We start from the raw sequence: 22744 nt of genomic DNA, 5'->3' as shown, positions 1-22744 counted from the left end.
AATCAGTGGCTAGGGAACCACCTGAGATGACTGCTGTGTGAAGCCTGGAGACTTTTATTAACTGTCGCTTGTCAAGCTCATCAGAAGTTTCTTCAGAGATGCAAATAATTCTTATTTGGGATTTTGGGGGCTTGTGTTTCTATTTTTAATGTATGAATCCAGTGGTCTCTGAAGTCTGAGGGATTGCTTTTGGTGAGCAAGGGAGTGGAGACCTGGGAGAAAAATTCCCAAGAATGAAAACAGAAAATCAAAGAGTTGGAGACTTCCCTGGTGGTCCAGTGGCTAACAATCCAAGCTCCCAATGCAAGGGGCCAGAGTTTGATCCCTGGTCAGGGAACTAGATCTCACATGCACAGACCTGGCATAGCCAAATAAGTGGCGGGGGGGGGGTTTGGGGGGTTGGGCAGAGACAGGGGTAAAAACAGTGAAACTTTATTAAAGAAAAGAATTGGACAGTCCTGACAGGACATCCTGAAATAGACAGGTTTCCCAGGAGGGTTACAAATGGGATGTCTCTTAAAGCTGTTTTAATTTGAGTATTTGTTGGTCTGTTTATTTATAAGCATGATGGATCATATAGGTAGTAAAGCAGGAAAGGAAAATCACAGGCTGGGCCCTCACCTGTGCTCTCATCCAGACCATTCAGCTCTGGCCCAAACCTCAAATATTCCAAGCAGCCTTAGCATTTACCGCACTCAACCTCCTTAGAAGGCCATGGACTATCATTATAATCATCATTATTATCATTATTGTCATTTTTATTGTTTAGACAAGCTTGTAGTAATTTTGCTCCCAGAGCAACTCATCAGAATATTCCTCTCTATTCATATGCAATGGTCTTCCTAAGAGCATTCCAGTAAATATGGTATTCTCCACTTTATTTTCAGAGATGTTTTGGCAACACTCTTAGACTGATGTCCCATAGAAATGTTCCACTGGCCTGCCTCTTAATTTGGTTGTGTTCTAGTCTGACTTTCAGGGAAGAATCACAAGAAACGAGTCAGGGACAGCTTAAGAAGGATCAGACACAGCTCCGCCTAAAAATCAATAGAGCTCAGGAGATATCTATGTTAAAAACCTTTAAGACTCCTTCTGTCTGGATAAGCTTACCACGATTTCCCCCCCAAACCCCTGTCTGTTTCCTGAGGCAGTTATTTTTCAAACTTTAATGGGCCTAAGAGTCACCTCGGGAACTGGCTAAAATCTTAACTCACTAGAATTTCTGCTTCACTGTGCTTTAGAGTGAGGCTCAGAAATACCATTTCTAATAAGAACCCCTCCCCAAGTTAATTTTGATTCAGGTGGAATATTGACTTCGCACTAAGAAATAATAGGTACAAATTACGTGAAATAAACCTTACTTGACCTGAAAAGCTGGATGTATTTATTTAAGGAGAGCATTTTTTTTTTAAAGGCATATTATATACCTGCATTCCTTTCTGTAATGAAGTGCAGAGGGAAGAACCTCAGAGAGGAATGAATGGCTGCTACACATCTCCCCCCACCCCCACCCCCTGCCCCCCAAAAAACCTGACCAATCAGTCAATTACTGGCAGTTATAGATAACAAAATAAGGAGTGAGCTGGGGATGACAATTGAGTAGGCTTAGAAATAAATCCTTGGAGAAATGCTCCAGTAGGAGGCACCAGTAGGAGGCATCACTTTGCTGACAAAGGTCCATTTAGTCAAAGCTATGGTTTTTCCAGTAGTCAGGTAGGGTTATGAGAGTTGGACCATAAAGAAGGCTGAGCATTAAAGAATTGATGTTTTCGAATTGTGCTGGATAAGACTCTTGAGAGTCCTGGACTGTGAGATCAAAACAGTCAATTCTCAAGGAAATCAACCCTGAATATTAAGTGGAAGGACTGATGCTGAAGCTGAAGCTCCAATACTTTGGCTGCCTGATGCGGAGAACTGACTGATTAAAAACGACCCTTATGCTGGGAAAGATTTAGGGCAGGAAGAAAAGGGGACAACAGAGAATGAGATGGTCAGATAGCATCCCTGACTCAATGGACATGAATCTGATCAAACTCCAGGAGATAGGACAGGGAAGCCACCGTGCTGCAGTCCATGGGGTCACAAAGAGTTGGACACGACTGAGTGACTGAGCAACAACAATGCTATAACATCTCAAATACTTCCCTAGTAGAAATCTAGACCTGCTGTCTTTGTGCTTTCTCCATCACAGATTTTCTTAGCCAGGTTGTCATTACTCCTTGCTTTGCTGAATTTTACAAGACAGAAGGAAGAGCAGTAAGCAGCCATACTTCTTTCCTATTCCACTCAAGGCCTCAGTTGCCAAGGATTTCCACCCCAACCCCTGTGATCTCACGATTTCAAATACAAACCAATGAGCAGTACTTCATAAAACGTCTGATGTGCCTGCCTTCAAAGAGCAAACTCTATATAAATATATAAAATTAAGAAGCAAGAGGGGCTTTCCTGGTGGTCCAGTGGCTAAGACTCCACAATCCCAAAGCAGGGGGCCCAGGTTCAATCTCTGATTAGGGAACTAGATCCCCCATGTGCAACCAAGACCCAATACAGCTAAATAAATAAATCAATGGAAAAAAAAAGAAAGAAACAAGAAAGACTAGTATGCTTATATATGATTGAGAAGATCATTGCCATGTCTGTTCATTCAAGTGCCTGCCAACAATTCCTTGGCCTCATTTGACTTACTGCATATATGTGAAAGAAATAGAGCTAAAGAATACTTTTTAAAAATTTCAGATTTTTCTACAGTTCAGATTTATCTGTCTCTACTTTAGTAAATAAATATATATATATTTACCACGAGATGTATATATATATATATATATATATATATATATATATATATATATATATATATATATATATATGTAGCCTTCTTGTCTACCCCACCCCCTCTCCATAATACTTTTTTCTTTCTGAAAAGAAAGGGAAAGTGTTAGTCACGCAGTCTTGTCTGACTCTCTGCGACCCCATGGACTGTAGCCCACTTGGCTCCTCTGTCCATGGGATTCTCCAGGCAAGAATACTGGAGTGGGTTGCATTCCGTTTTCCTGGGGATCTTCCTTGGATCAAACCTGGGTCTCCTGCATTGTAGGCAGATTCTTTACCATCTGAGCTACCTGAAAGCTTCCAATTTTAATTGAGGATGCATGTTGGTTTCAGGAAGCTGATCTCATCCCAGTTGGAGTGAGAAAGCATATGACTGACCAATCAGGGCATTTGTTCTACCTGGCCACAGTGATTGGTGAGTGTTGAACATGTGACCATAGCCATCCAATTAGATTGATGTTTAGGTTTTTGCTGGGAATAAAGATGGCATCTCTTTCTTTTTGTGCTGGAACTATGCAACTCTTGAAAGCTATTGTAGAATGAAGAAAAGAGTCAGCCTTAGGAGAAGACAACTCTGAAGAAAACATTGTGAAAGACAAAAAAAAAGAAAAAGCCCTTAGTACATTATTCAGCTGTTTGTTGTTGTTTAGGCTTCCTTCATGGCTCAGATGGTGAAGAATCTTCCTGCAATGCAGGAGACTCACGTTTGACCCCTGGGTTGGGAAGATCCCCTTTAGAAGGGAATGGCTACCCACTGTAGTAATGGCGACCCACTAAGTCACGTCCGACTCTTTGTGACCCCATGGACTGTATAGCCTGCCAGGTTCCTCTGTCTATAGAATATTCCAGACATGGATATTGGAGTAGGTTGCCACTTCTTTCTCCAAACTTTATTCAGTTCTTCTACCTGTAGATTTTTTTCGGGCGAATGAATCAGTGTATCTTCTCTATTGTTAAAGCCAGTTTTAATTAGCATTTTTCTTCTCTGGTCCTCATAATGCTAGCTGATACACCTAGTTTATGTGAATCAGGAGAATCCATTTCATCAGCACCTTTTTTGTTTTTTATGACTCAACTTTTTCTTTTCTAATTTTTTTTTTGTGTGTGTGAATGAGGTTTGGGAAGCTGGGTAATAAACAGCTGATAATGACTGGGATGAGAATCTCCATCATGTTCCAAGGGGTGCTTTGGGAAAGAATATGCATCTTCTGAATCAATACCATTTGCATGATGCTCACAGGAAGAGAACGAGAAATAGGCTGGTTTTGTTGTAGAGGAAAATGCCTGTGTACTACGGGGAGGAATTAATTATGCAAAATAGTGAAATATGTGCAGACAAATGCTAATTTGTCAACCTGTAAACTGAGCTTCCTAAATCTTAGTTTGCAATAAATTGAGTCATTTTCAAATATATTAGGCAAATGAGCTGAAACCCTAGTATGATATATATATTTAATCCTAACACCCATGCAGGTATTACTTTCCATTGGATATGAACAGTCTGATCTCTGGGGCCAGATTTTATTACATCTTCTGTAAATACATGGGTGAACATTTCAGTTTCTTGTTTCCACCACAGTAACAGCTTAGCTGCTCAAAGACTAAAACAGGATAATGAAATCAAATCACAGATTTACACATGTGAGGGGGAGACAGCTGCCCAGCTAACTTTCCAGGCAGCCCCGGAAGTGGGTGCAGAGACCTTTGATCTAATACATCTCTAGAAATTCCCCTTGCAGATCAGAGGAGAAAACATAGCAAGCCCCCTGAAGACAGTTCAAGAAGGAGTACCTAGAGACAAACCGAAGCCAAAGTGTTAGTTTCTCTGTCATGTCCAATTCTTTGGGACCCCGTGGATTGTGGCCTGCCAGACTCTTCTGTCCATTGAATTCTCCAGGAAAGAATACTGAAGTGGGTAGCCATTCCATTCTCCAGGGAATCTTCCCGATCAAGGGATCGAACCTGGGCCTCCCACATTGTAGGCAAGTTCTCAACCATCCGAGCCACCAGGGAAGCCCAGAGACAAACTACTTCTGGGCAAATAGCTTCAGATTCTCACACAAAAAGAAAACATACAGGAGAGGAATGAGGATGGAGACTATGGCAGTCAGCTGTTGGCTTGGAATTGCCTTTGATCATCTAAATAATGTCTAAAGATTCCCTGGTAGCTCAGACAATAAAGAGTCTGCCTGCAATGTGGGAGACCCAGGTTCGATCCCTGGGTCAGGAAGATCCCACGGAGAAGGAAATGGCAACCCAGTCCAGTATTCTTGCCTAGAAAAATCTCATGGATGGAGGAGCCTGACAGGCTACATACAACGGGGTTGCAAAAAGTCAGACATGACTGAGCGACTCCACTTTCACCTTAGTAATGTAGATAGCCACATCTGGATGTCACGGTCTTAATCCAGAATCTGGGTGAGGGTTGGGACTTGAATGCCTCTTGCTTCCAGCCACAGGAGAGCTACAGAGCCCCCTGTGGAATTGGGCTAGCCCTGCAGGAAGGACAAAGCAGTCCTGGAAGCTAAGGAGTGCTCCTCTTGGAGCCTCCCTGGCTGTTTAGACACTTCCGTGGTAAAGGAGAAATTAACAAGAGATGTCTCGTAAACATCACTGGACGTGACCACCAGTGGACCTGCAAGTTGGACCCGGGCAACTGGGGGCTCCTCACCCCTGCCGGTACTTGGAATGTGCTTTCTGGCCACTCTTTCCACTGATGTGTGTTCTCAATGTCTCAGTCATGTCCAACTCTTGGCAACCCCATGGACTGTCACCCACCAGGCTCCTCTGTCCATGGCAATTCTCAGGCAAGAACTGGAGTGGGTTGCCATTTCCTTCTTCAGGGGATCTTCCTGACCCAGGGATAGAACCTGGGCCCCTGCATTAAGGATGCAGAGTCTGACCAACTGGACCACTAGGGAAGCCCCTGGTTGTTTTTTCTTTTTATTTAGAAAAAAATCAAGAAATGTGACGCGTATACTGTCCCAAAGTGATGGTTGAAAAATGTATGCTCTTCACATATTCTATAGGAAAGTGTCAGTAGAAATTGAGAACTCTAAGTACCAGGGCTGGAATTTTCTTCCCATTTTACAGATTGTAAAATACTGTACCTTGCCTTCACTTTTACTTCAATGACCTTTTAATGACCCCACAGTGAATGAATTTCTGTATTAGGCAACATGGTATAATCGGTCATAATATAATTCTTCTGGTTAGAAGACATGCAAAACCTTCCCAATTCCCCAAGCCAATGGCACCTTTCCTTCCTTTGAACTCACTTCCCACCTGCTTTTGTAAGATAATGGCACTTAACATTCTCCCATTGAAATGATTTATGATGTGATCTGATAAGTAAGTTTGGACTCTGAAGGCTCCCGCAGCTGACCTAACCCAGCCTCAGCAACTATGGATACGGGAAGGTTTTGAGATGCACAAATTGAACACATGCACTTCTTAAAAGATAAAAGGCCTTCAGAAATATGAATATGAAATGGCATTTGATTATATGTCAACAGGATGAAAAGAGAGAATATTATATGGAATCAGGATGGTTTTGGATTGTTCAAGCGGACTTAGCGCTCCCAGCCTGAGGTCTGAGCCTGTCTCTTGTTCTACAGAAAGAGTGGACACCTGCCGTCCAAGCCAGCAGTGCCCATTCTGTTTCTAGACTGGCCTGTGGTTGTTTGAACTTCCCTGGTGGCTCAGCAGTAAAGAATCTGCCTGCAATGCAGGAGCTGCAGGAGACACAGGTTCCATCTCTGGGTTGGGAAGATCCCCTGAAGGAAGGCATGGCAACCCACTCCATTATTCTTGCTTGGAGAATACCATGGACAGAGGAGCCTGGCTGCAGTCCATGGGGTTACAAAGAGTCGGACACAACTGAAGTGACTGAATATACACACACGCACTGTTGGTTCTTGCTTGGGGAAGAACCTGAGCCTTTGGTGCACCTGCTTCTCTAGGGTCTGGGAAGGCTCTGGAGGAAGCCACCTCTCAGAGTGGACTTTGTTGTGGCCTGTGATTATCAAGTTAGCTCAGGCAGAAGTGTCCTCCCCACCTGGCAGGTCCTGAAAGGGCAGGCAGCCGCACCCCAGTGAGCCATCTCAGGCCGGTTTCTGCTCCATCATCCTGGCAGCTCTGTGGGACACTTGTTAGAAAGCAGACAGATGCTCTCTCTTTCCTTGTCGTGCAACACCACTGGGAGACTGAGGGCCACTGGTGGAGCTACCCTACACAGCAGGCTCATCTAGACCAACAGCCCCAAGCTGGGGAGAGGCCACCAAATACCAAGCTGTCCAAAATACCTGTCCTGGGAATGTGTTAGGAGGGCAGCCCCTGGGAAAGGGCCAGAGGGCTCTGCACCTCTTATTCCAGGAAGAGGACTTCTAGGAGGATGGGAGCGGGTATACCCGGCCCATCCCGCAAAGTTGCGGTGACTTGTGGCCCAGAAGACATGACAGGTCAGCAATCCCCCCTCCCCACTTTCGTACTAAAGAGAAGGATCCGTGACTTGGAGGCAGCCCTGTCTGCCCCAGGGGACCCACAGCACGTTCAGGGCATGATCCTTTCTCTGGATGCCCAGCAAGTGTTTGACGCCAATGCCTATGGCTGAAACTCAGGATCTTTTCTTTCTTGGCTGATCTGGGACCCAGGCCCATCACCGCTGCCTTGGCCTCCTCTCCACTCCTGCTGATGCTGAATCCTCCCTGTGTCTTCACTGCATCTTCCATCTGGGCCCTGGTGGGAGCTGTCTGGCTCTTGCCCTCTGCTGAGTGGGCACCTCACCCTCCTCCTGGCTGGCCTCATGGCCCCTGAGACAGTGTCTGTACACCAGGCAGTCAAGGGCAGCTCAGGGGAGCAATCCAGTCCTGCCACAGCCCATCCAGGGCCTTCCTAGCTGGGCAGTGGGCCTGCACCCCCTTCATTCTGTGTATTATAATTTTGGAGAGATGATCTAGATAAGGGGAAACAGGGCTGTTTGTTTAATAGTCTCTGTCTCCAGCCTGTTTCCTCTTTTCTCTCTGTTTCAACTCCCCATGTCACTCAGGTGAGAAAGAGTGAGTTTTTCTTTAACTTTACTCCCACCTGTTCAGACTTCCTTTACTTAAAGCTCTAGAAGCTGGCTGGCTGGCCTTACACTCAGGGTGTTAAGTGGAAACTGGGGAATTTAGAACATCAGTCCTTTCCCAGAAACAGCCTACTCTCAACCCTCCTGTTTACTTCGCCCAGCTCACTGTTCTGAAGCTCAAGGAAGCTTTCTCTTTGCTTCCCTGCCCCAAACAGTCCTCAGGCATTTCCTCCCCATGGAACCAGTCTTTTGGCTTCCCCAGGTGGGCTAACACCTTGAGTCCATCAGGAAGCAGGTTGTGGATGTAGAGGGACAAAAGAGGACGTTAATTTAAACATTTTTAAAAAATTTATTGTTTTCTATTGTTTCAGTCAAGGTTTATTTTTCAACAAATTACACAATAGTATTTCTCTAATGAGGAATTCCTCCAGTGAGGAATTTAGAGTCTGTACGATTTTACAGATTATACCTAGATTTCTTTTTTTTTTTCCAAATCCTTTTTAATTTTTTTAACTTTTTATTTTGTGTTGGGGTATAGCCAATTAACAATGTTGTGATAGTTTCAGGTGAACAGCGAAGGGACTCAGCCATACATACATATGTGTCCATTCTCTCCCAAAGAGAAAAGCACATAAATATTTTAAGTCTTGTTCCTATTACACAAGAAAAGGAGGCTCTTTTCTACCAACACCACACACACACACACACACACACACACACACACACACACACACACACACACCCCTACCTGTTTTCTGTCTGGCTGAACCCTCTGGGGTTCTTAGAGACCAAGACAAAAAAGCTCAAATAGGGTTGCCAAGGAAAACCTCAATCCTTTAGTGGGGACAAGAAGAGGGGGCTTCTCTGTTCCTGGCGATGTTGTGTTTCTCAGTCTGGATACTATTAATAAAAAGTATAAAAAGGTGTCCATGGCAGGAATCTCCCCTGGGTTCAATGTGGTCTCCTACCTGCCACAATGTTTCTGCTCAAAGACCATGGCTTTGTCTGCAGGGCCCTGCTTCTCCTGTCCCTCCCAGGCCTGAAGACCATGTTCATCCTTCTGCATGTCTCCACCCTGGCTTGAATCTTTCCTCCAGTTGTGCACCCCGCCCCCCACTTCTGTTTCTCTTGGTGACTGATGGCTGGCCTTTGCTCATTTCCCTGGTCCAGCCCCCTTGACCTGGTCCAGCCTGGATTCATCAGTGGGGACATCTGCATGCTTCTCCAGGCCCAGCCTTTCTTGTCCATTCTGATTATTCTGCTTTGACAAGAGCCATCTCGGCTTGTCCACATTCCAAGTATTGCCTGGAATTTTATCACCTACCCAGGCTAAGTGACAGCTAGAAAAGAAGGGAAGGAAAGGGAGCCATGTGGCAGTGATGTGTCAGCTGTATCGTTTTGAATAAGACAGTCCTGAATCGGAGTATCTTTTTAAAAAACATACCTTCTCTCTGGGAAAATAGGCAACAAACCTCAAACAGTGGTTGCCTAGGGATTTGGGAAGGAGAAGGTAAAGGTGGGTTTGGGGAGGAGTTGGTATGCTTGTTAGAGAGAGCTTCAGCTTCTTCTGTAATGTTTTAGTTTTTTTTTTAAAGAAGGAAGTATTCACACATTATTTGGGAAAGTTAAAGATAACAAATAATAAGCTTAGTAATTAAAATTTTTATTGAAGTATAGTTGATTTACCTATGTTGGTTTTAGGTGTACAGCACATTGATTCAGTTATATATATATTATATATATATATGTACATACATGAATATATACATATATACATATATGTATGTATTCCTTCCAGATTCTTTTCCTTTATAGGATTTTACAAAATATTGAGTATAATTCCCTGTGCTATACTGTAGGTCTTTGTTCACCTATTTTATATACAATAGTGTATGTATATTAATTCCAACCTCCTAATTTATACCCCCTGCTCCCTTCCCCCTTTGTAACCATAAGTTTGTTTTCTATTGTCTGTAAGTCTGTTTCATAAATAAGTTCATTTGTATCGTTTTTTTCAGACTCCACATATAAAAAATATCATATGATATTTTCCTTTCTCTGCCTGGCTTATTTCACTTAGTATAATAATCTCTTTGTCTATCCATGTTGCTGCAAATGATATTATTTCATTCTTTTTTATGGCTGAGTAGTATTCCATTGTGGGCTTCCCTGGTGGCTCAGTGGTAAAGAATCTGCCTGCCAGTTTGATTCCTGGGTCAGGAAGATCCCTGGAGTAGGAAATGGAGTAGGAAAATCCTATGGACAAAGGAGCCTGGTGGGCTGTAGTCCATGATGTTGCAAAGGAGTCAGACACTACTTAGCAACCAAACAACAACAGTATTCCATTGTATTAATACACATTCCACATCTTCTTTATCCATTCATCTGTCAATGGACATTTAGAAATTTAAAGATAATAAACAGTAAGCTTAGTAAACTTTTTTGAAAAATAAAAAATTAATAAAAGCCACAGAATCTATGCATATAACATAATGCTTGAACGTTGGTGTATATACTAAAGATAATGCACTGTCTGATGTGATCTGCTCACAGGCTAATCTTGTCTGCCCTGAACCGGAAATCATGTCCTGATCCCCTCTGCATTTCTAGCAAGAACTATGGACACTGGGGTGCACTGGCCCTAAGAACCGTTTGCTGAGCCATAGGCAAGGAACCATCACTTTTCTTAAGAGGTGGTGATCTGATGAATGGGGAGCAAGGAAGGGGTGACTGGATTGAAGTGAAGACAGAAAACTGGACTCTCTCTGTGATCCTGTTCTTTCTGGACACGAATGGCACGTATTAGGGTGCTTATTTCTTGCCCCTGAGCTCCCTGTAAGCTGCCTTCCCCACGTAACTGCAGGGAGCGCATCAGCAAATAGTCTTCTTCAAAGTCTCCCTGCGTGATGGAGAGTGGGCATCGCTGTCAGTCACGGAGGAGGAAATGTGTTCCCCGGAGCCACCGAGTTCCACCCCATAGCCTGGCGAGCTCTGGCAATCTGCGTGTGGATTGTGCCTTGCTCCAGAGCGTACCCAGATTGGTGGTGGGGGGCAGTCACCCCCCTTCTTTGAAACTGCTGTTCCTCTCCATTTGCTGTCACAGATGTCAACACAATTCTTGCTGCATTAATTTGGCTGGGAAAGTGAGGAGATGGCAGCGGCATTAATTAAAAATAATATGCCACCCAGGAGATCACTTGAGATCACTCCTTCTCTTCGTATTCCTCTCCATTCTTTTTCGCTCTAGAGGTGCCAGGGAGGGGAAAACGTGATGTTCAGTAGAAAGATGACAGAAGAGCGAGAGATTTTAGAGAGGGGGGCTTCAAATGTGATGAGAAACTTCAATCTCAGAGGCATCTGTAAGGCAGATTGTTGAAGGCACTAAAGAGAAGAGTGAAAAAAAAAATTGGGGAAATAATTGGATTCCTGAAGTTAGAAGGACAATGGGAGGACTTAGAGAAAGTGATATAAATGGATACTTTTAAAAATAATAAATAGAAGTCCAGTGGTTAAGACTTTGCCTTCCAATGCAGGGGTGCAGGTTCCCTAATCAGGGAGCTAAGCTCCCACCTGCTTCAAGGCCAAAAAACTAAAAACATAAATAAAACAGAAGCAATATTGTAACAAATTCAATAAAGACTTTAAAAATGACCCACATCAAAAATCTTTAAAAGAAAAAAGAAGTCATTTAACATATTATCTGCAGTTAGGTATTTAAAAAATAGTAATAATAAAGAGAAGTTAGTACCATCCTTCAAGAAAAGGGCCGAAGCCTCTTTGGAGAAGTGGCTGAGTCCAGGGTTGGGGAAGGAAATAAATAACTTCATAAGAAGGTCTTACGGTACTGAAAAGTAGGGAAGTGTTCAAAAACAACCAAAAATTCCAATGGCAGCGTGTATGTCCAATGGACCCAAGAGCCAACTTAAAAGAGCTCCCATGGGCAAAGCTGGGACAATCTGATCAAGAAAATGAATAATTATAGTTTCAGATTATAGCCTTAGGTATAAATATCCATAAGTTCATACTGATGTAAATAAATGATTGAATATTTAAAAAAAAAATAGCGGAGAAGAAAAGACAGATCTCTCGTACAGAAGAATTCCAAATAATTTATGTATGTGCACCCCATTCATGGGGTGAAGAGTAAATCTCCATTCCTTTCACATGACCTGCTTAGTGCCTTCCTTCCGAAGAGAATGATATGAAGAGAGAGAAAAATCTGATGAACGTTCCCTCAGCAGCAGTGATCAAGTCAATGTCATTATAGTTAAATCATAGTTAATAGCTTGGATCCTTGATACGATGCGAATGATACTTGACCTAGGGGACCTTTCTCCCCCAAACCCATACTCCAGTCTAACCACGAGAAATATCATCAGACAAACCTGAGTTGAAGAACATTCCACAGAATATCTGTCCCAAACTCCTCCAATCTGTCAAGGTCATCAAAGACAATGAACGTCTGAGAAAGTGTCACAGACCAGAGAAGCCTAAATAGACGTGATGATTAAATGTCATGTGATACCCTGGATGCAATCCTAGAACAGAAAAAAAGGACATTAGGGGAAAAACTAAAGAAATCAAAATCAAGGATGGGCTTTAGTTAAAAACAAGGTATTGGTATCATTGCTTAGAACCATCAGCGACCACTACAATGTGAAACTGGGTCCAGACTGAGAAGAAAACTCTTCCAAGTGCCATCTAAGCCCTGAGGTTTCACAACCACTTCCATAACCATGCTTTCATTGTAAAAAATTATGGTGGCTGCAAGCTGTGGTTTTTAAATTTAATGCCATTCTAAATGCCTATAATTTCAGGTAGTCTCCTTTGGAAGTGAAAGCAGTATTTTCCGCATGCCAATTTATTTGTTCTAGGCTTGTTGACAGAGTAGGATGACTGAGCTGTAGCAGGAGACAAGCAAATTTGGGGAAGGATCCATGGAGTTGACACATGTATTATTCAAAATTAAACAGTCCTCATAAACTCACATGTCTCCTGCTGCACCCTACAAAGTGTGTTTTTTCTTTTTCTGACTAACATTTTCCTCTTCAAGTTGCTGTTAGTCAGGAAAAGAAAAAACACACTTTGTAGGGTGCAGCAGGAGACATACGAGTTATGAGGGCTTCCCTGGTAGCTCAGTTGGTAAAGAATCTGCCTGCAATGGAGGAGACCCTGGTTCGATTCCTGGGTCAGGAAGATCCCCTGGAGAAGGGATAGACTACCCACTCCAGTATTTTTGGGCTTCCCTTGTGGCTTAGCTGGTAAAGAATCTACCTGCAATGCAGGAGACCTGGGTTGGGAAGATCCCCTAAAGAAGGGAAAGGCTACCCACTCTAGTATTCTGGCCTGGAGAATTCCATGGACTGTATAGCCCATGGGTTCGCAAAGAGTCGGACATGACTGAGCAACTTTCACTTTCACTTCATGTTGAATTGTTGACTATAAAGTTATTTTCATTTCATTATTATGCCTGGATTTCAGGGGACTTTCTAATAAATTCAGTCCTTATCAGTTAGAAGCCACCCTCCATTTCACAGTTTGTCTCCTGCCTTTTTTTTGTGGCCTTCTGTTTCCTAATCAAAATCATAACTTCTAAACAAAGCGAGAGGAAAGGATTTCTGTTGTCACAAACCCACTTGGCGCATGAGCAGATCAGAAGCAAGCTAGGACTGCCACCTCTTTATTTGTCATGTTCACCAATTAAAAGGTGTCACTCTCTTGGTAATAAAGTGTATCCTCATCCCTCTGGGTCCTCACTCTGGCCTCTTTTGACCTGGCTCCTTGTTTAATTTGCCAGCTGACATCACTCTGGTCTCAGACTCCAAAACCATCCAGGGCTCCACTTAGGTCAAAGCCCTTCGCTGTTGGAGGAAAAATGTTGAACCTTTCCATCCTTTATTCCTAGATCACTGTCGCTGGAGCTGGTCACACGGTCAATGCCACATACACAGCTTATTCTGGAAACCTCTTAGAAGAGTCACTGCGCAAAGGGCAGCTGTCCACCAAGGGCTGTGCCCTCGGGAATGTTCATTCACCAGAAGGGAGAGGCAGGACTAGAAAGAAATAGTGGAGCAAGAATATATTTTCATATTAGTTCAAATGCTCAGATAATTGACTGAATAAACTGGATAACTGCCACAATGCCTGTGTTCCCCGTGCATCCGTACACAGAACTAGTGAGGAATTCAGGAAGACTTAAATATCATTAGAGGACATGAACGTGCTTTGAAAACAGCACGTTCCTCATTGCCAGAACTGGTTTGGTTTGACTTCTGATCCAGCCCTTATGTTTTCCCGTAACTGAAAGATTTGGCAGCATGAGAAAAATGAATGCTTTTATTGAACTTCTGAGTTTCCGATATTTTATCATTTACGGTCTCATTTGAACCTCATGACCCTGTGTTGTAAGAAAGGTGAGAATTACCTTCCCCATTTTACTGCAAAAGAAACTGTGCCCCAGGAGGTCATGTACTAGTCACTGAACTGGTAAAAAGTAACCCGAGGACTGGCATTTAGGTCTTCTGAACTTAGTTCTTAGGGTTTTTGTTCTTTATTAATGGTTTTATTTTTCTTCTGGGGTCTGAATTCATTTGACTGTCTGATGAAGTGTCTCCTAAAAATAGCACACTTGCATGCACGTACAATTTTGCTATAATTTCAAGAGGTTTCTCACTACCCCCAGGTGGAGAATCACTGTCCTACCCTGTGTAATCTCCACAAAAATGACAGAGCAAAAAAACCAGGAAATTCTGAGATAGGACAATAAGCAACTGGAAGAATAGAAACAAGATCAAATTCATAAGTTCTTTTGCCAAATTTTCTTTCTCCTCCTGGAATATATTATCTCTCAGAGGGACTAGCACGTCTTGAAATTAAATATGTTAAAAAAATACCCTGGGGGCATATATGTAGAAATGGGAAGATATTGACGGAAAATAAAAACCTGAGAAGATCCTGAACAATAGAGGGAAGGGTAAACTCAAAGGGAATAAAAAAATAATGGTCAATTATGCATTTTCAACCATGAACATTGTGCAATAAGCATGTTGTGCATGCTTATGAAATCCATTGCTGGGAGTAGTGCTCTGCTGGAAGTAACAGAGGACATTGTTTGTTGTTGTTCAGTCACTCGGTCGTGTCTGACTCTTTTGCAACTCCATGGACTGTAGCCTGCCAGGCTCCTCTGTCCGTGGGATTCTTGTGCAGGCAAGAATACTGGAGTGGGTTGCCGTTTGCTTCTCCAGGGGACCTTCCTGACCCAGGGATCAAACCTGTGTCTCCTAGATCTCCTGCATTGGCAGGCAGATTCTTTACCACTAAGACATCTGGAAAGCCCTCTGGGCTGACTACCTGGTGCTAAATGAACTCTCTGCTTCATTCTTCACATGCAATTTCAGAGTTGCTGCTTGTTCTAGAAAGCCTGAGCACAACTCCAGTGTTGAGTGTCTCGAGATTACCCTGGTCCCATTTCTCTCTTTGATCTGTACTGTCTACAACCCGGGAGCTGCCTCTGTCACCATACCAATACTATCAAGACCTTGTTCTTCAAGGTGACTTTCTCCTATACAAGGCTTTGGAGGGAATTCATCTCCATTCCCTGATCTTGGGCTTCTAGGAGATGGAGTTAGGGCTGAGAGCTGGGAAATGAGGATAAAATGAACAAGCACCATCAGGTGCTGATCCAGGTCTTGAAAAATAATTAGAAAACCAGACCCTCAAGCAAAGGTCAAAAAATAGTTATCAGGCTTGCTGGCCAACTGTCCCCAGAAATTCCCTTGCCAAATGTCTCAGGCCAGCCCTCCCTTCTTCAGTTGCTCCCTGACTCCTGCAGGACCCACTTCCACACTTGTTATGTCTGCAGATGGGGTTATTCAATGTCTTGATCGAAACTGAGGATGTTAGAATGGACCTCTGTCCGCAGAAGTCACTCCAGGATCAAGTCACTAATTTTGAAAATTGACAGGAGTTAACAATAACAAAATTGGTCCTTTCAGCCCAGCTACTTCAGTTATTTTAACGATGGCACCCGTCGATTTGGTGATTCACCCTTAGTTTGGCACTCACCCAACATATGGTCCATCCAGATACCGTCTATATCCTGACACAGAATCAAGAATTGCTGTTTATTCATTTGGCTCTATTAATGACCAATTTATGCCTCGTCAATTGGATTAGATCAGTGGGTTAGATCCAATCAGTTAATTCAAAATTTTTTTCCCTTTAAAGGAAAAAGCCACACTAACCATTTTTAGTGTTTTTTTTTTTTTTTAAATTACATGTACCTATTCTACTGAAAATATCCCTGTCTATGGCAGGTTTAACTTCCCAGAAGTCAGAAACAGAATTCAAGATGACTCACGTGACAACAGACACAAAAGATGTGATCTGAAGGTAGGACACAGAAGCATGAAAAACAGTTTGTACTGACATAGAACACAGGTTGATGAGAACCCTATGCCAAGAAAATATCACATCTATGTTTAATGCGCTCATAACAGGCCTCCTAGTTTTATAGGGAAATATACTTTTGTAGGTTAATTCATGGTGGTTTTGAATAAAACATCAATAAATTGCAACTGAAGAGAAAAACGGAACAGTGAGGCACAGAATCTACACATGAGTATCTGAGAGAGGCTGTAACATGATTATCTTTGGCATTCGCCCGGCAAACTCTTCATTATCACTCTTCTCAGGAAGTGCTAACCCAGTGTGCATTCTTCGAGCTGTAAATCAGTGACGTCTTTCACTAAAAAGCACATAATGACCAATGACGTCGGTGTCCCTTGCAATTCTCACCCTCTTCTTTTCATAAATGTTTCAGTTTGGGGCCATAAAACTGTATAATTGGAACAGAATTCTAAATCCATGTCTACAGAAAGTAACAGAACTATGCCTGAGCCACCCTGACTGTCACCTCTCACTGAGCTGTTAGGCAAATAGGATTTATTTCTTGTACTAATTCCAACTATAGTTAATCCCTGCTGGCTTTTTGGAGCTTTGTGTGTGGAAGGGCTTTCTGAAGCTATGCCTGGTCTCAGCAGGAAAGGATTCCATAATTGATTAGTGATGTCTGCCATGGGCACAGAGGGAGGGCGTCATCTCAGAGATCACTGTTACAGCCTGTCCTACCATAAGGAGTGACTGGATGCAATGCTATGCAGAGAAATCACATTCCGTAGATCCAGCTACATGCGTCCTTTGAAAATGGCTCAGTACATGTTTACCCAGGAAACACACGACTAAAATGAGTTGCTTTGTGACTCAGTCAATACAGAATGGCTTTGTATACATGAAAAGGGGGAAACCTCAAACTACTCTCAATCATTTATTGCTGTAATCTGATCTTATTCTTAAGACAGTCACAATAGCCAGACCAATTCTGACTGTAGAGTTCTACATTTGGGGCTTAAAAGTGGCAAAGTGTATGCATACTCACCTATCTTTGCTAATAATTTTGCAACAAATGTGGAGAAAACCACATTGGATAGCCCTACATAATCACAGTGGGAAAGCAGCCCCTTAAGGAAAACCTCTTCTCAAGCGGTGTTAAGACACTGAGTTCACAAGCAGCTCACACATTAGACACTTCAATTGTGTTTCCTGAGCATCTCCGACGTTGCTTTGATTCTGCTAAGGCATCCTCCTGGCCGTGCAGCTCACGACCTAACTAAAAGAATCTGTATCCTAGGGAGTTGCTGGACACTCAGCTAAGGGAAAAACATTTCTTTGTTGTTGTTTAGTCACTAAGGGTCTAGCTCTTTTGGGATTCCAGGGACTGTAGCCTCCCAAACTCCTCTGTCCATGGGATTTTCCAGGCAAGAATACTGGAGTGGGTTGCCATTTCCTCCTCCAGGGGATCTTCCCGACCCAGGAATCGAACCTGCCTCTCTGGCGTCTCCTGCATTGGCAGGCAGATTGGTGCAATAAGTGATAAAGATTAAATAAATGAATGCAGACGTGAGTTAATCCTGAGCCAAGCTAGCCATGGGGATAATCATTTTTGCCCTCACTTGTCTGGGCAACTAGAAGTCTGCTTAGAAAAAAGTGTCTAGAGGCTCTGAATTCTTGCAAATTCTGAAATGCTACAATTCTAGAGTTGTAACTATGCAGGATGCAAACTTCCCTAACTCCATCTTTAGGTGGGGACCGCTAGGGGAAGACAGAGCACCCTTTCCCGTGCTTCCTATTTGGAATCTCTCTTCTTTCACTACAGCAATTGCTTTCAGTCTTGAATAGGGTGTGAAAAAGAGTACTCATCTTCAACATGGCCTGAACTGCAATTCTGTAACATCTGTCTAATGAAAGATGGCAAACCTGACTGACCTCTCTTCTTTCCTTCTTCATTTGCACACACATTTTCATCCTGTGTGCACATCACTCAGATGTGTGGGCTGAATGGTGTCTCCCCTCCGCCACCCCCAAATTCATAAGTTGAAGTCCCCACCTCCAGTGCCTCAGAATGTGAACTTATTTGGAGACAGGATCTTTACAGAGGTAATAAAGTTAAAATGAAGTAATTGGAGTGGGCCCTAATCCAAAATGATTGATGTCCTCATAAAAAGAGGGGAACTCAGAGACCCACACGCATACAAGAACATCATGGGTACACAACAGCCGTCTACAACCTAGAAAAGATCCTTCCCTCACAGCCCTTAGAAGGAACCAACCCTGTCCATACCTTAATTTCAGACTTACAGCTTCCAGGACTGTGAACTCATCATTTTCTGTTCTGCCAGCCACCCAGTTTGTGGTCCTTTGTGAAGGCAGCCCCAGTAAACTCACACCAGCAGCTCATGAAAAATAGCTTCAGACATCTAGTGGCCAGAAGTTGCAGCTCATACATTCCTGTTCAGTGTCTATGCTGTGATATGTGAATTGCCTTAGCTGTCTGTTGTGTTGTAATAAACCATCACAACACTTAGTGGCTTCAGACACCTACAACAACACTAATCTGTCACTTCTCATGATTCCGTGGGTTGTCTGGGGCTGAGATGGATGATTCTTCTTCTGGCCTCACTTGGGTCCAGTCCTTTCTTCACTCCATTGGGAGCTCAGTTACGAATCAGATGCCAAATGTAGCAAGCATCTCGTCTCCCCAGGGTCTCTCTCTACGTGGTGGCCTCACTCCTCATCATTGAACATAACAGGCAGCCTGTGCTTCTCATACAGTGGCTCAATCTCAAGAATGCCAAGGAAGACGTGGCCAGGCCTCGTAATGGCTAAACTCAGACTGGCTGAGCATCACTTCCGCCACATGCTGTCAGTCAAGACAAGTCACAAGGCTGGCCTAGCCTCAAAGGGAGGACAAACAGATGCCACGTCTTGTGAAGAGAAGTGGCCATCGTTTGTCTGCCATAGCTTGGTGGAAACCCTAAGCCGGAATGGAGACAGAAAATACGTGATGTATCGGTTAGGATTGCCTTTGCCTGCTTGTAGTAAGAACTCGGAGAAGGCAATGGCACCCCACTCCAGTACTCTTGCCTGGAACATCCCATGGATGGAGGAGCCTGGTAGGCTACAGTCCATGGAGTCGCACAGAGTCGGACACAACTGAAGCGACTTAGCAGCAGCAGCAGCAGCAGCAGCAAGAACTCTGGATTCAAAGAGACTTTGACATAGGAAGCTTAATTATCTCATGTTATCAGAAGACTGGCATTGTGAGAGCCCTGGGCAAAACTCCCTGAATGGCTCCATGACGTCCCTTCTGTGAGCTTCAGTGTATCAGTCAGGATGTGTTAGGATACACTGCAATGACAGACCCAATTCCAGTGGCTTTAAGAAAAAAAATGTGTATATTCACTCAGGCTGTACGTCCACGGTGGGGCACTATTTTTATTAACTGTGCGGCTCTCCTCACTGACATCACTTCTGGGCCAACAAAGCCACTCCCACCTGGAGCATTGCTGATCACCACACCAGGAGAAAACGAGAGCTCTACGGTATCTTAAAGCAGTAACCAGATGCTCTGGTTTAGAACTAACATGCACCATCTTTGCTCATGATTTTTTTTTAATTTATTTTTTTTTATTGAAGGATAATTGCTTTACAGAATTGTGCTGTTTTCTGTCAAACCTCAACATGAATCAGCCATAGGTATACATATATCCCCTCCCTTTTGAACCTCCCTCCCATCTCCCTCCCCATCCCACCCCTCTATGCTCATGATTTTTGACCAGTGGTATATTAAGTCACTCTCCCCTCCTACTCACTAAAGGGCCAGGAATTGCAATTCTTACCATCTGCCTGGAACGGCAGAGATATTTCATAAGAAGCGCTAATGACTACCAAACTGAATGGCAATTTCAACTAATGACCGGTTTCTGTCCTTCCTTGCTCCACTCTCTTGCCCCCATAAAGTCATAACATCCATGGAAATGACACTTCAAAAAGTAGAGCAAGAAAAATGTCCCCAGAATCTGCCAACAGTTCCCACACTTCACATTGGCCAGAACTAGATCACATGTCCATTCTTAACCAATCTGGTAATGGGAGTGGGATTATTATGGTTGGCTCAGCCCAATTGGGATCCACCTTCTAGAGCCAGGGATTGGGTCACTGTCTCCTGAGCCTACTAGTGGTCTGAAGTTGGTACAGGTGTTGAAGAAGATGATTCTTCTCAGGCACCTTTTAGTAAGTCACATACATCCACAAAGGAAAGATGTTTCCATACTATCAATGATCAGGTGTTGAAATTAGAAGTAGAAGGAGGGTAATGAGTGTTAGTGGACTACCAGCCTGGTCAACTGCAAATGGCCAAGTGTCAATAAGATGTAAAGTGTACTGCATGCGGTAAGAGTTGGAATTGTTGCTGTTGTTTAGTCACTAAGTCATGTCCAACTCTTTTGCATCCCCATGGACTATAGCCTGCCAGGCTCCTCTGTCCATGTGATTTCCCAAGCAAGGATACTGGAGTGAGTTGTCATTTTCTTCTCCAGGGGATCTTCCTGACCCAGGGATCAAACCCACGTCTCCTGCATTGGCAGGTGGATGTTTTACTACTGAGCCACCTGGAAGGCCCAAGAGTTGGAACAGAAAACCCCTAACATCCTGTTCGATCCTGAGATCTACTATTTTCTGTGAGATTGTTGATGCTACCTACCATCTACGAGTGTAGGGGTTCAGAACATATTTGTGAGTGTGGTCTGAGAAGACGAAGCAATTTTCCTTACCAAGTGCCACTAATCAAATCTTGTTAGTCCCACATGAGGAAGGCACATTTCCATCCATTGCTAGGAAGCTCCCAGATACAGAAGAGCCAATTTTGGAATAATGATGGAGAGGTGAAAGCTCAGGGAAGAGAAAAGGAAGTGACTGGCTTTAAAATCGCACATAATCTGAAAGTAAAGAATATGTTTTTATGATTCCTAAATTCACAAGCATATGTTACGATTCTCAAATGTATATACTTTTCTTATCTGCTCCTGAGCTTAATCTTTGTGCTGAATTGCAACACTTAGGGCTCTTTACATGGCCCTTAGGGCATATCAACATGGCCATTGCTAAATGCTGTCCTGAACCTGCCTTCTGACCACCAATTACCAGAAACCTACTTCATCTCTTCATCATGTTTTATCTGGATTATCAGAAAGGTTTTCACATCTCTCTTCTCAGAAGAGTACAAATTGAGTGTTCCTTACTCCAGCAGACTTAGAGATCCAGGGAACACATAAATCAGACAGTCTTCGCTTTGAGTAAAACCCACCAATAGTTCCCCATCGACTGGAGGATAAATTCAAGTTCTTTGGCAGGGAATACAACCCCCTTCTGCCAGCTTTATCTGGAAGACTCCCTCCAAGTTTATGCTCAGCTGCTGTCTCCCAGGCTCACATACCCTCATTCTTTCCCGTCTGCTGGGTTTTGTGAGCGATGGTCCCTCTGACAGGAAGTGCCCTTTCACTCTTGTTGGCTGTCTTAACTCTCAGTCCTTCTTGGAGACTCTGCTCCTTACCTCATGGAGCTGCCTTTGACCCACCTTTCCTCTCCTGGGTGCCTCCTGGAGCACCCTGTGCCCCCTTTGTCATGGGACATAACCAGGGATAAAGTCCTCAACTTGTTATCTGCCTGCCCAATGGTTTACAAGCTCCTCCTCCTCCAGGAAACAGACTGGCTTGTTCATCTTTTATCTAAGCACTTAGCGCCTGAGTAGAGAGTAAGGACTGACTAAATAAACGCTCCTTGAACAGTCATCAAAAAGAAGGCGGTGGCTGAGTAGAATTGGGGGTGGGGTGGGTGGCAGAGGGTGTGGGGGAAGAGGGAGGAGATGGAGAGATAGTACCAAGTGGAGGGCTGCCAGGGGAGTTTGTGAAACCCCCCATCCCAGGATCCAGACTTCGCTCTGGTGTCTGGGGATCGGATACATTCTGGATTGGGGAAGAGGCGCTCTGCCTCTCCTGCACGGGGGTCCTTAGTTCGGGTCACACTTGGGACTGTATGGACAGCTTTGGGGACAATCTCTACTGCCTACACGTGGAGGATCTGTCCCCTGCCTTCAACCTAAGTACCTGGGCACTTGCTCACAAGGCTGGGACCGTGGGCAGAATTTTGGACGTTACTTTTCATTCTCATTTTCCTTCCTGCCCTCCACTCCCACCCCACCCCTGCCTCCCCCGACACACACATCATGGTCAGAGGATGATTATAACTCCCCCTTGGCGGCTTCATGGCTTTAAAAGTTAGACCCAGGCCTGCTTTCTACACACCTAACCAGTAACCATGCCCCCTTCTCCACCATCCCCATCCCCGGCCCCCATCAGCTAAAGCGAAGGCATTTCAAAGCTGAGTCTCAGAGACTTTTTCTAACTCTGCCCGGACGCTCTCGGGAAAGTCCCAGAAAGAGGAAACGAGGCC

This window comes from Giraffa tippelskirchi, chromosome 3, assembly GCF_054371585.1.
Source record: "Giraffa tippelskirchi isolate mGirTip1 chromosome 3, T2T-mGirTip1v1.2.pri, whole genome shotgun sequence".
In the NCBI taxonomy this organism is placed as follows: Eukaryota; Metazoa; Chordata; class Mammalia; order Artiodactyla; family Giraffidae; genus Giraffa; species Giraffa tippelskirchi.
Note: the sequence above shows the minus strand (reverse complement) of the source record.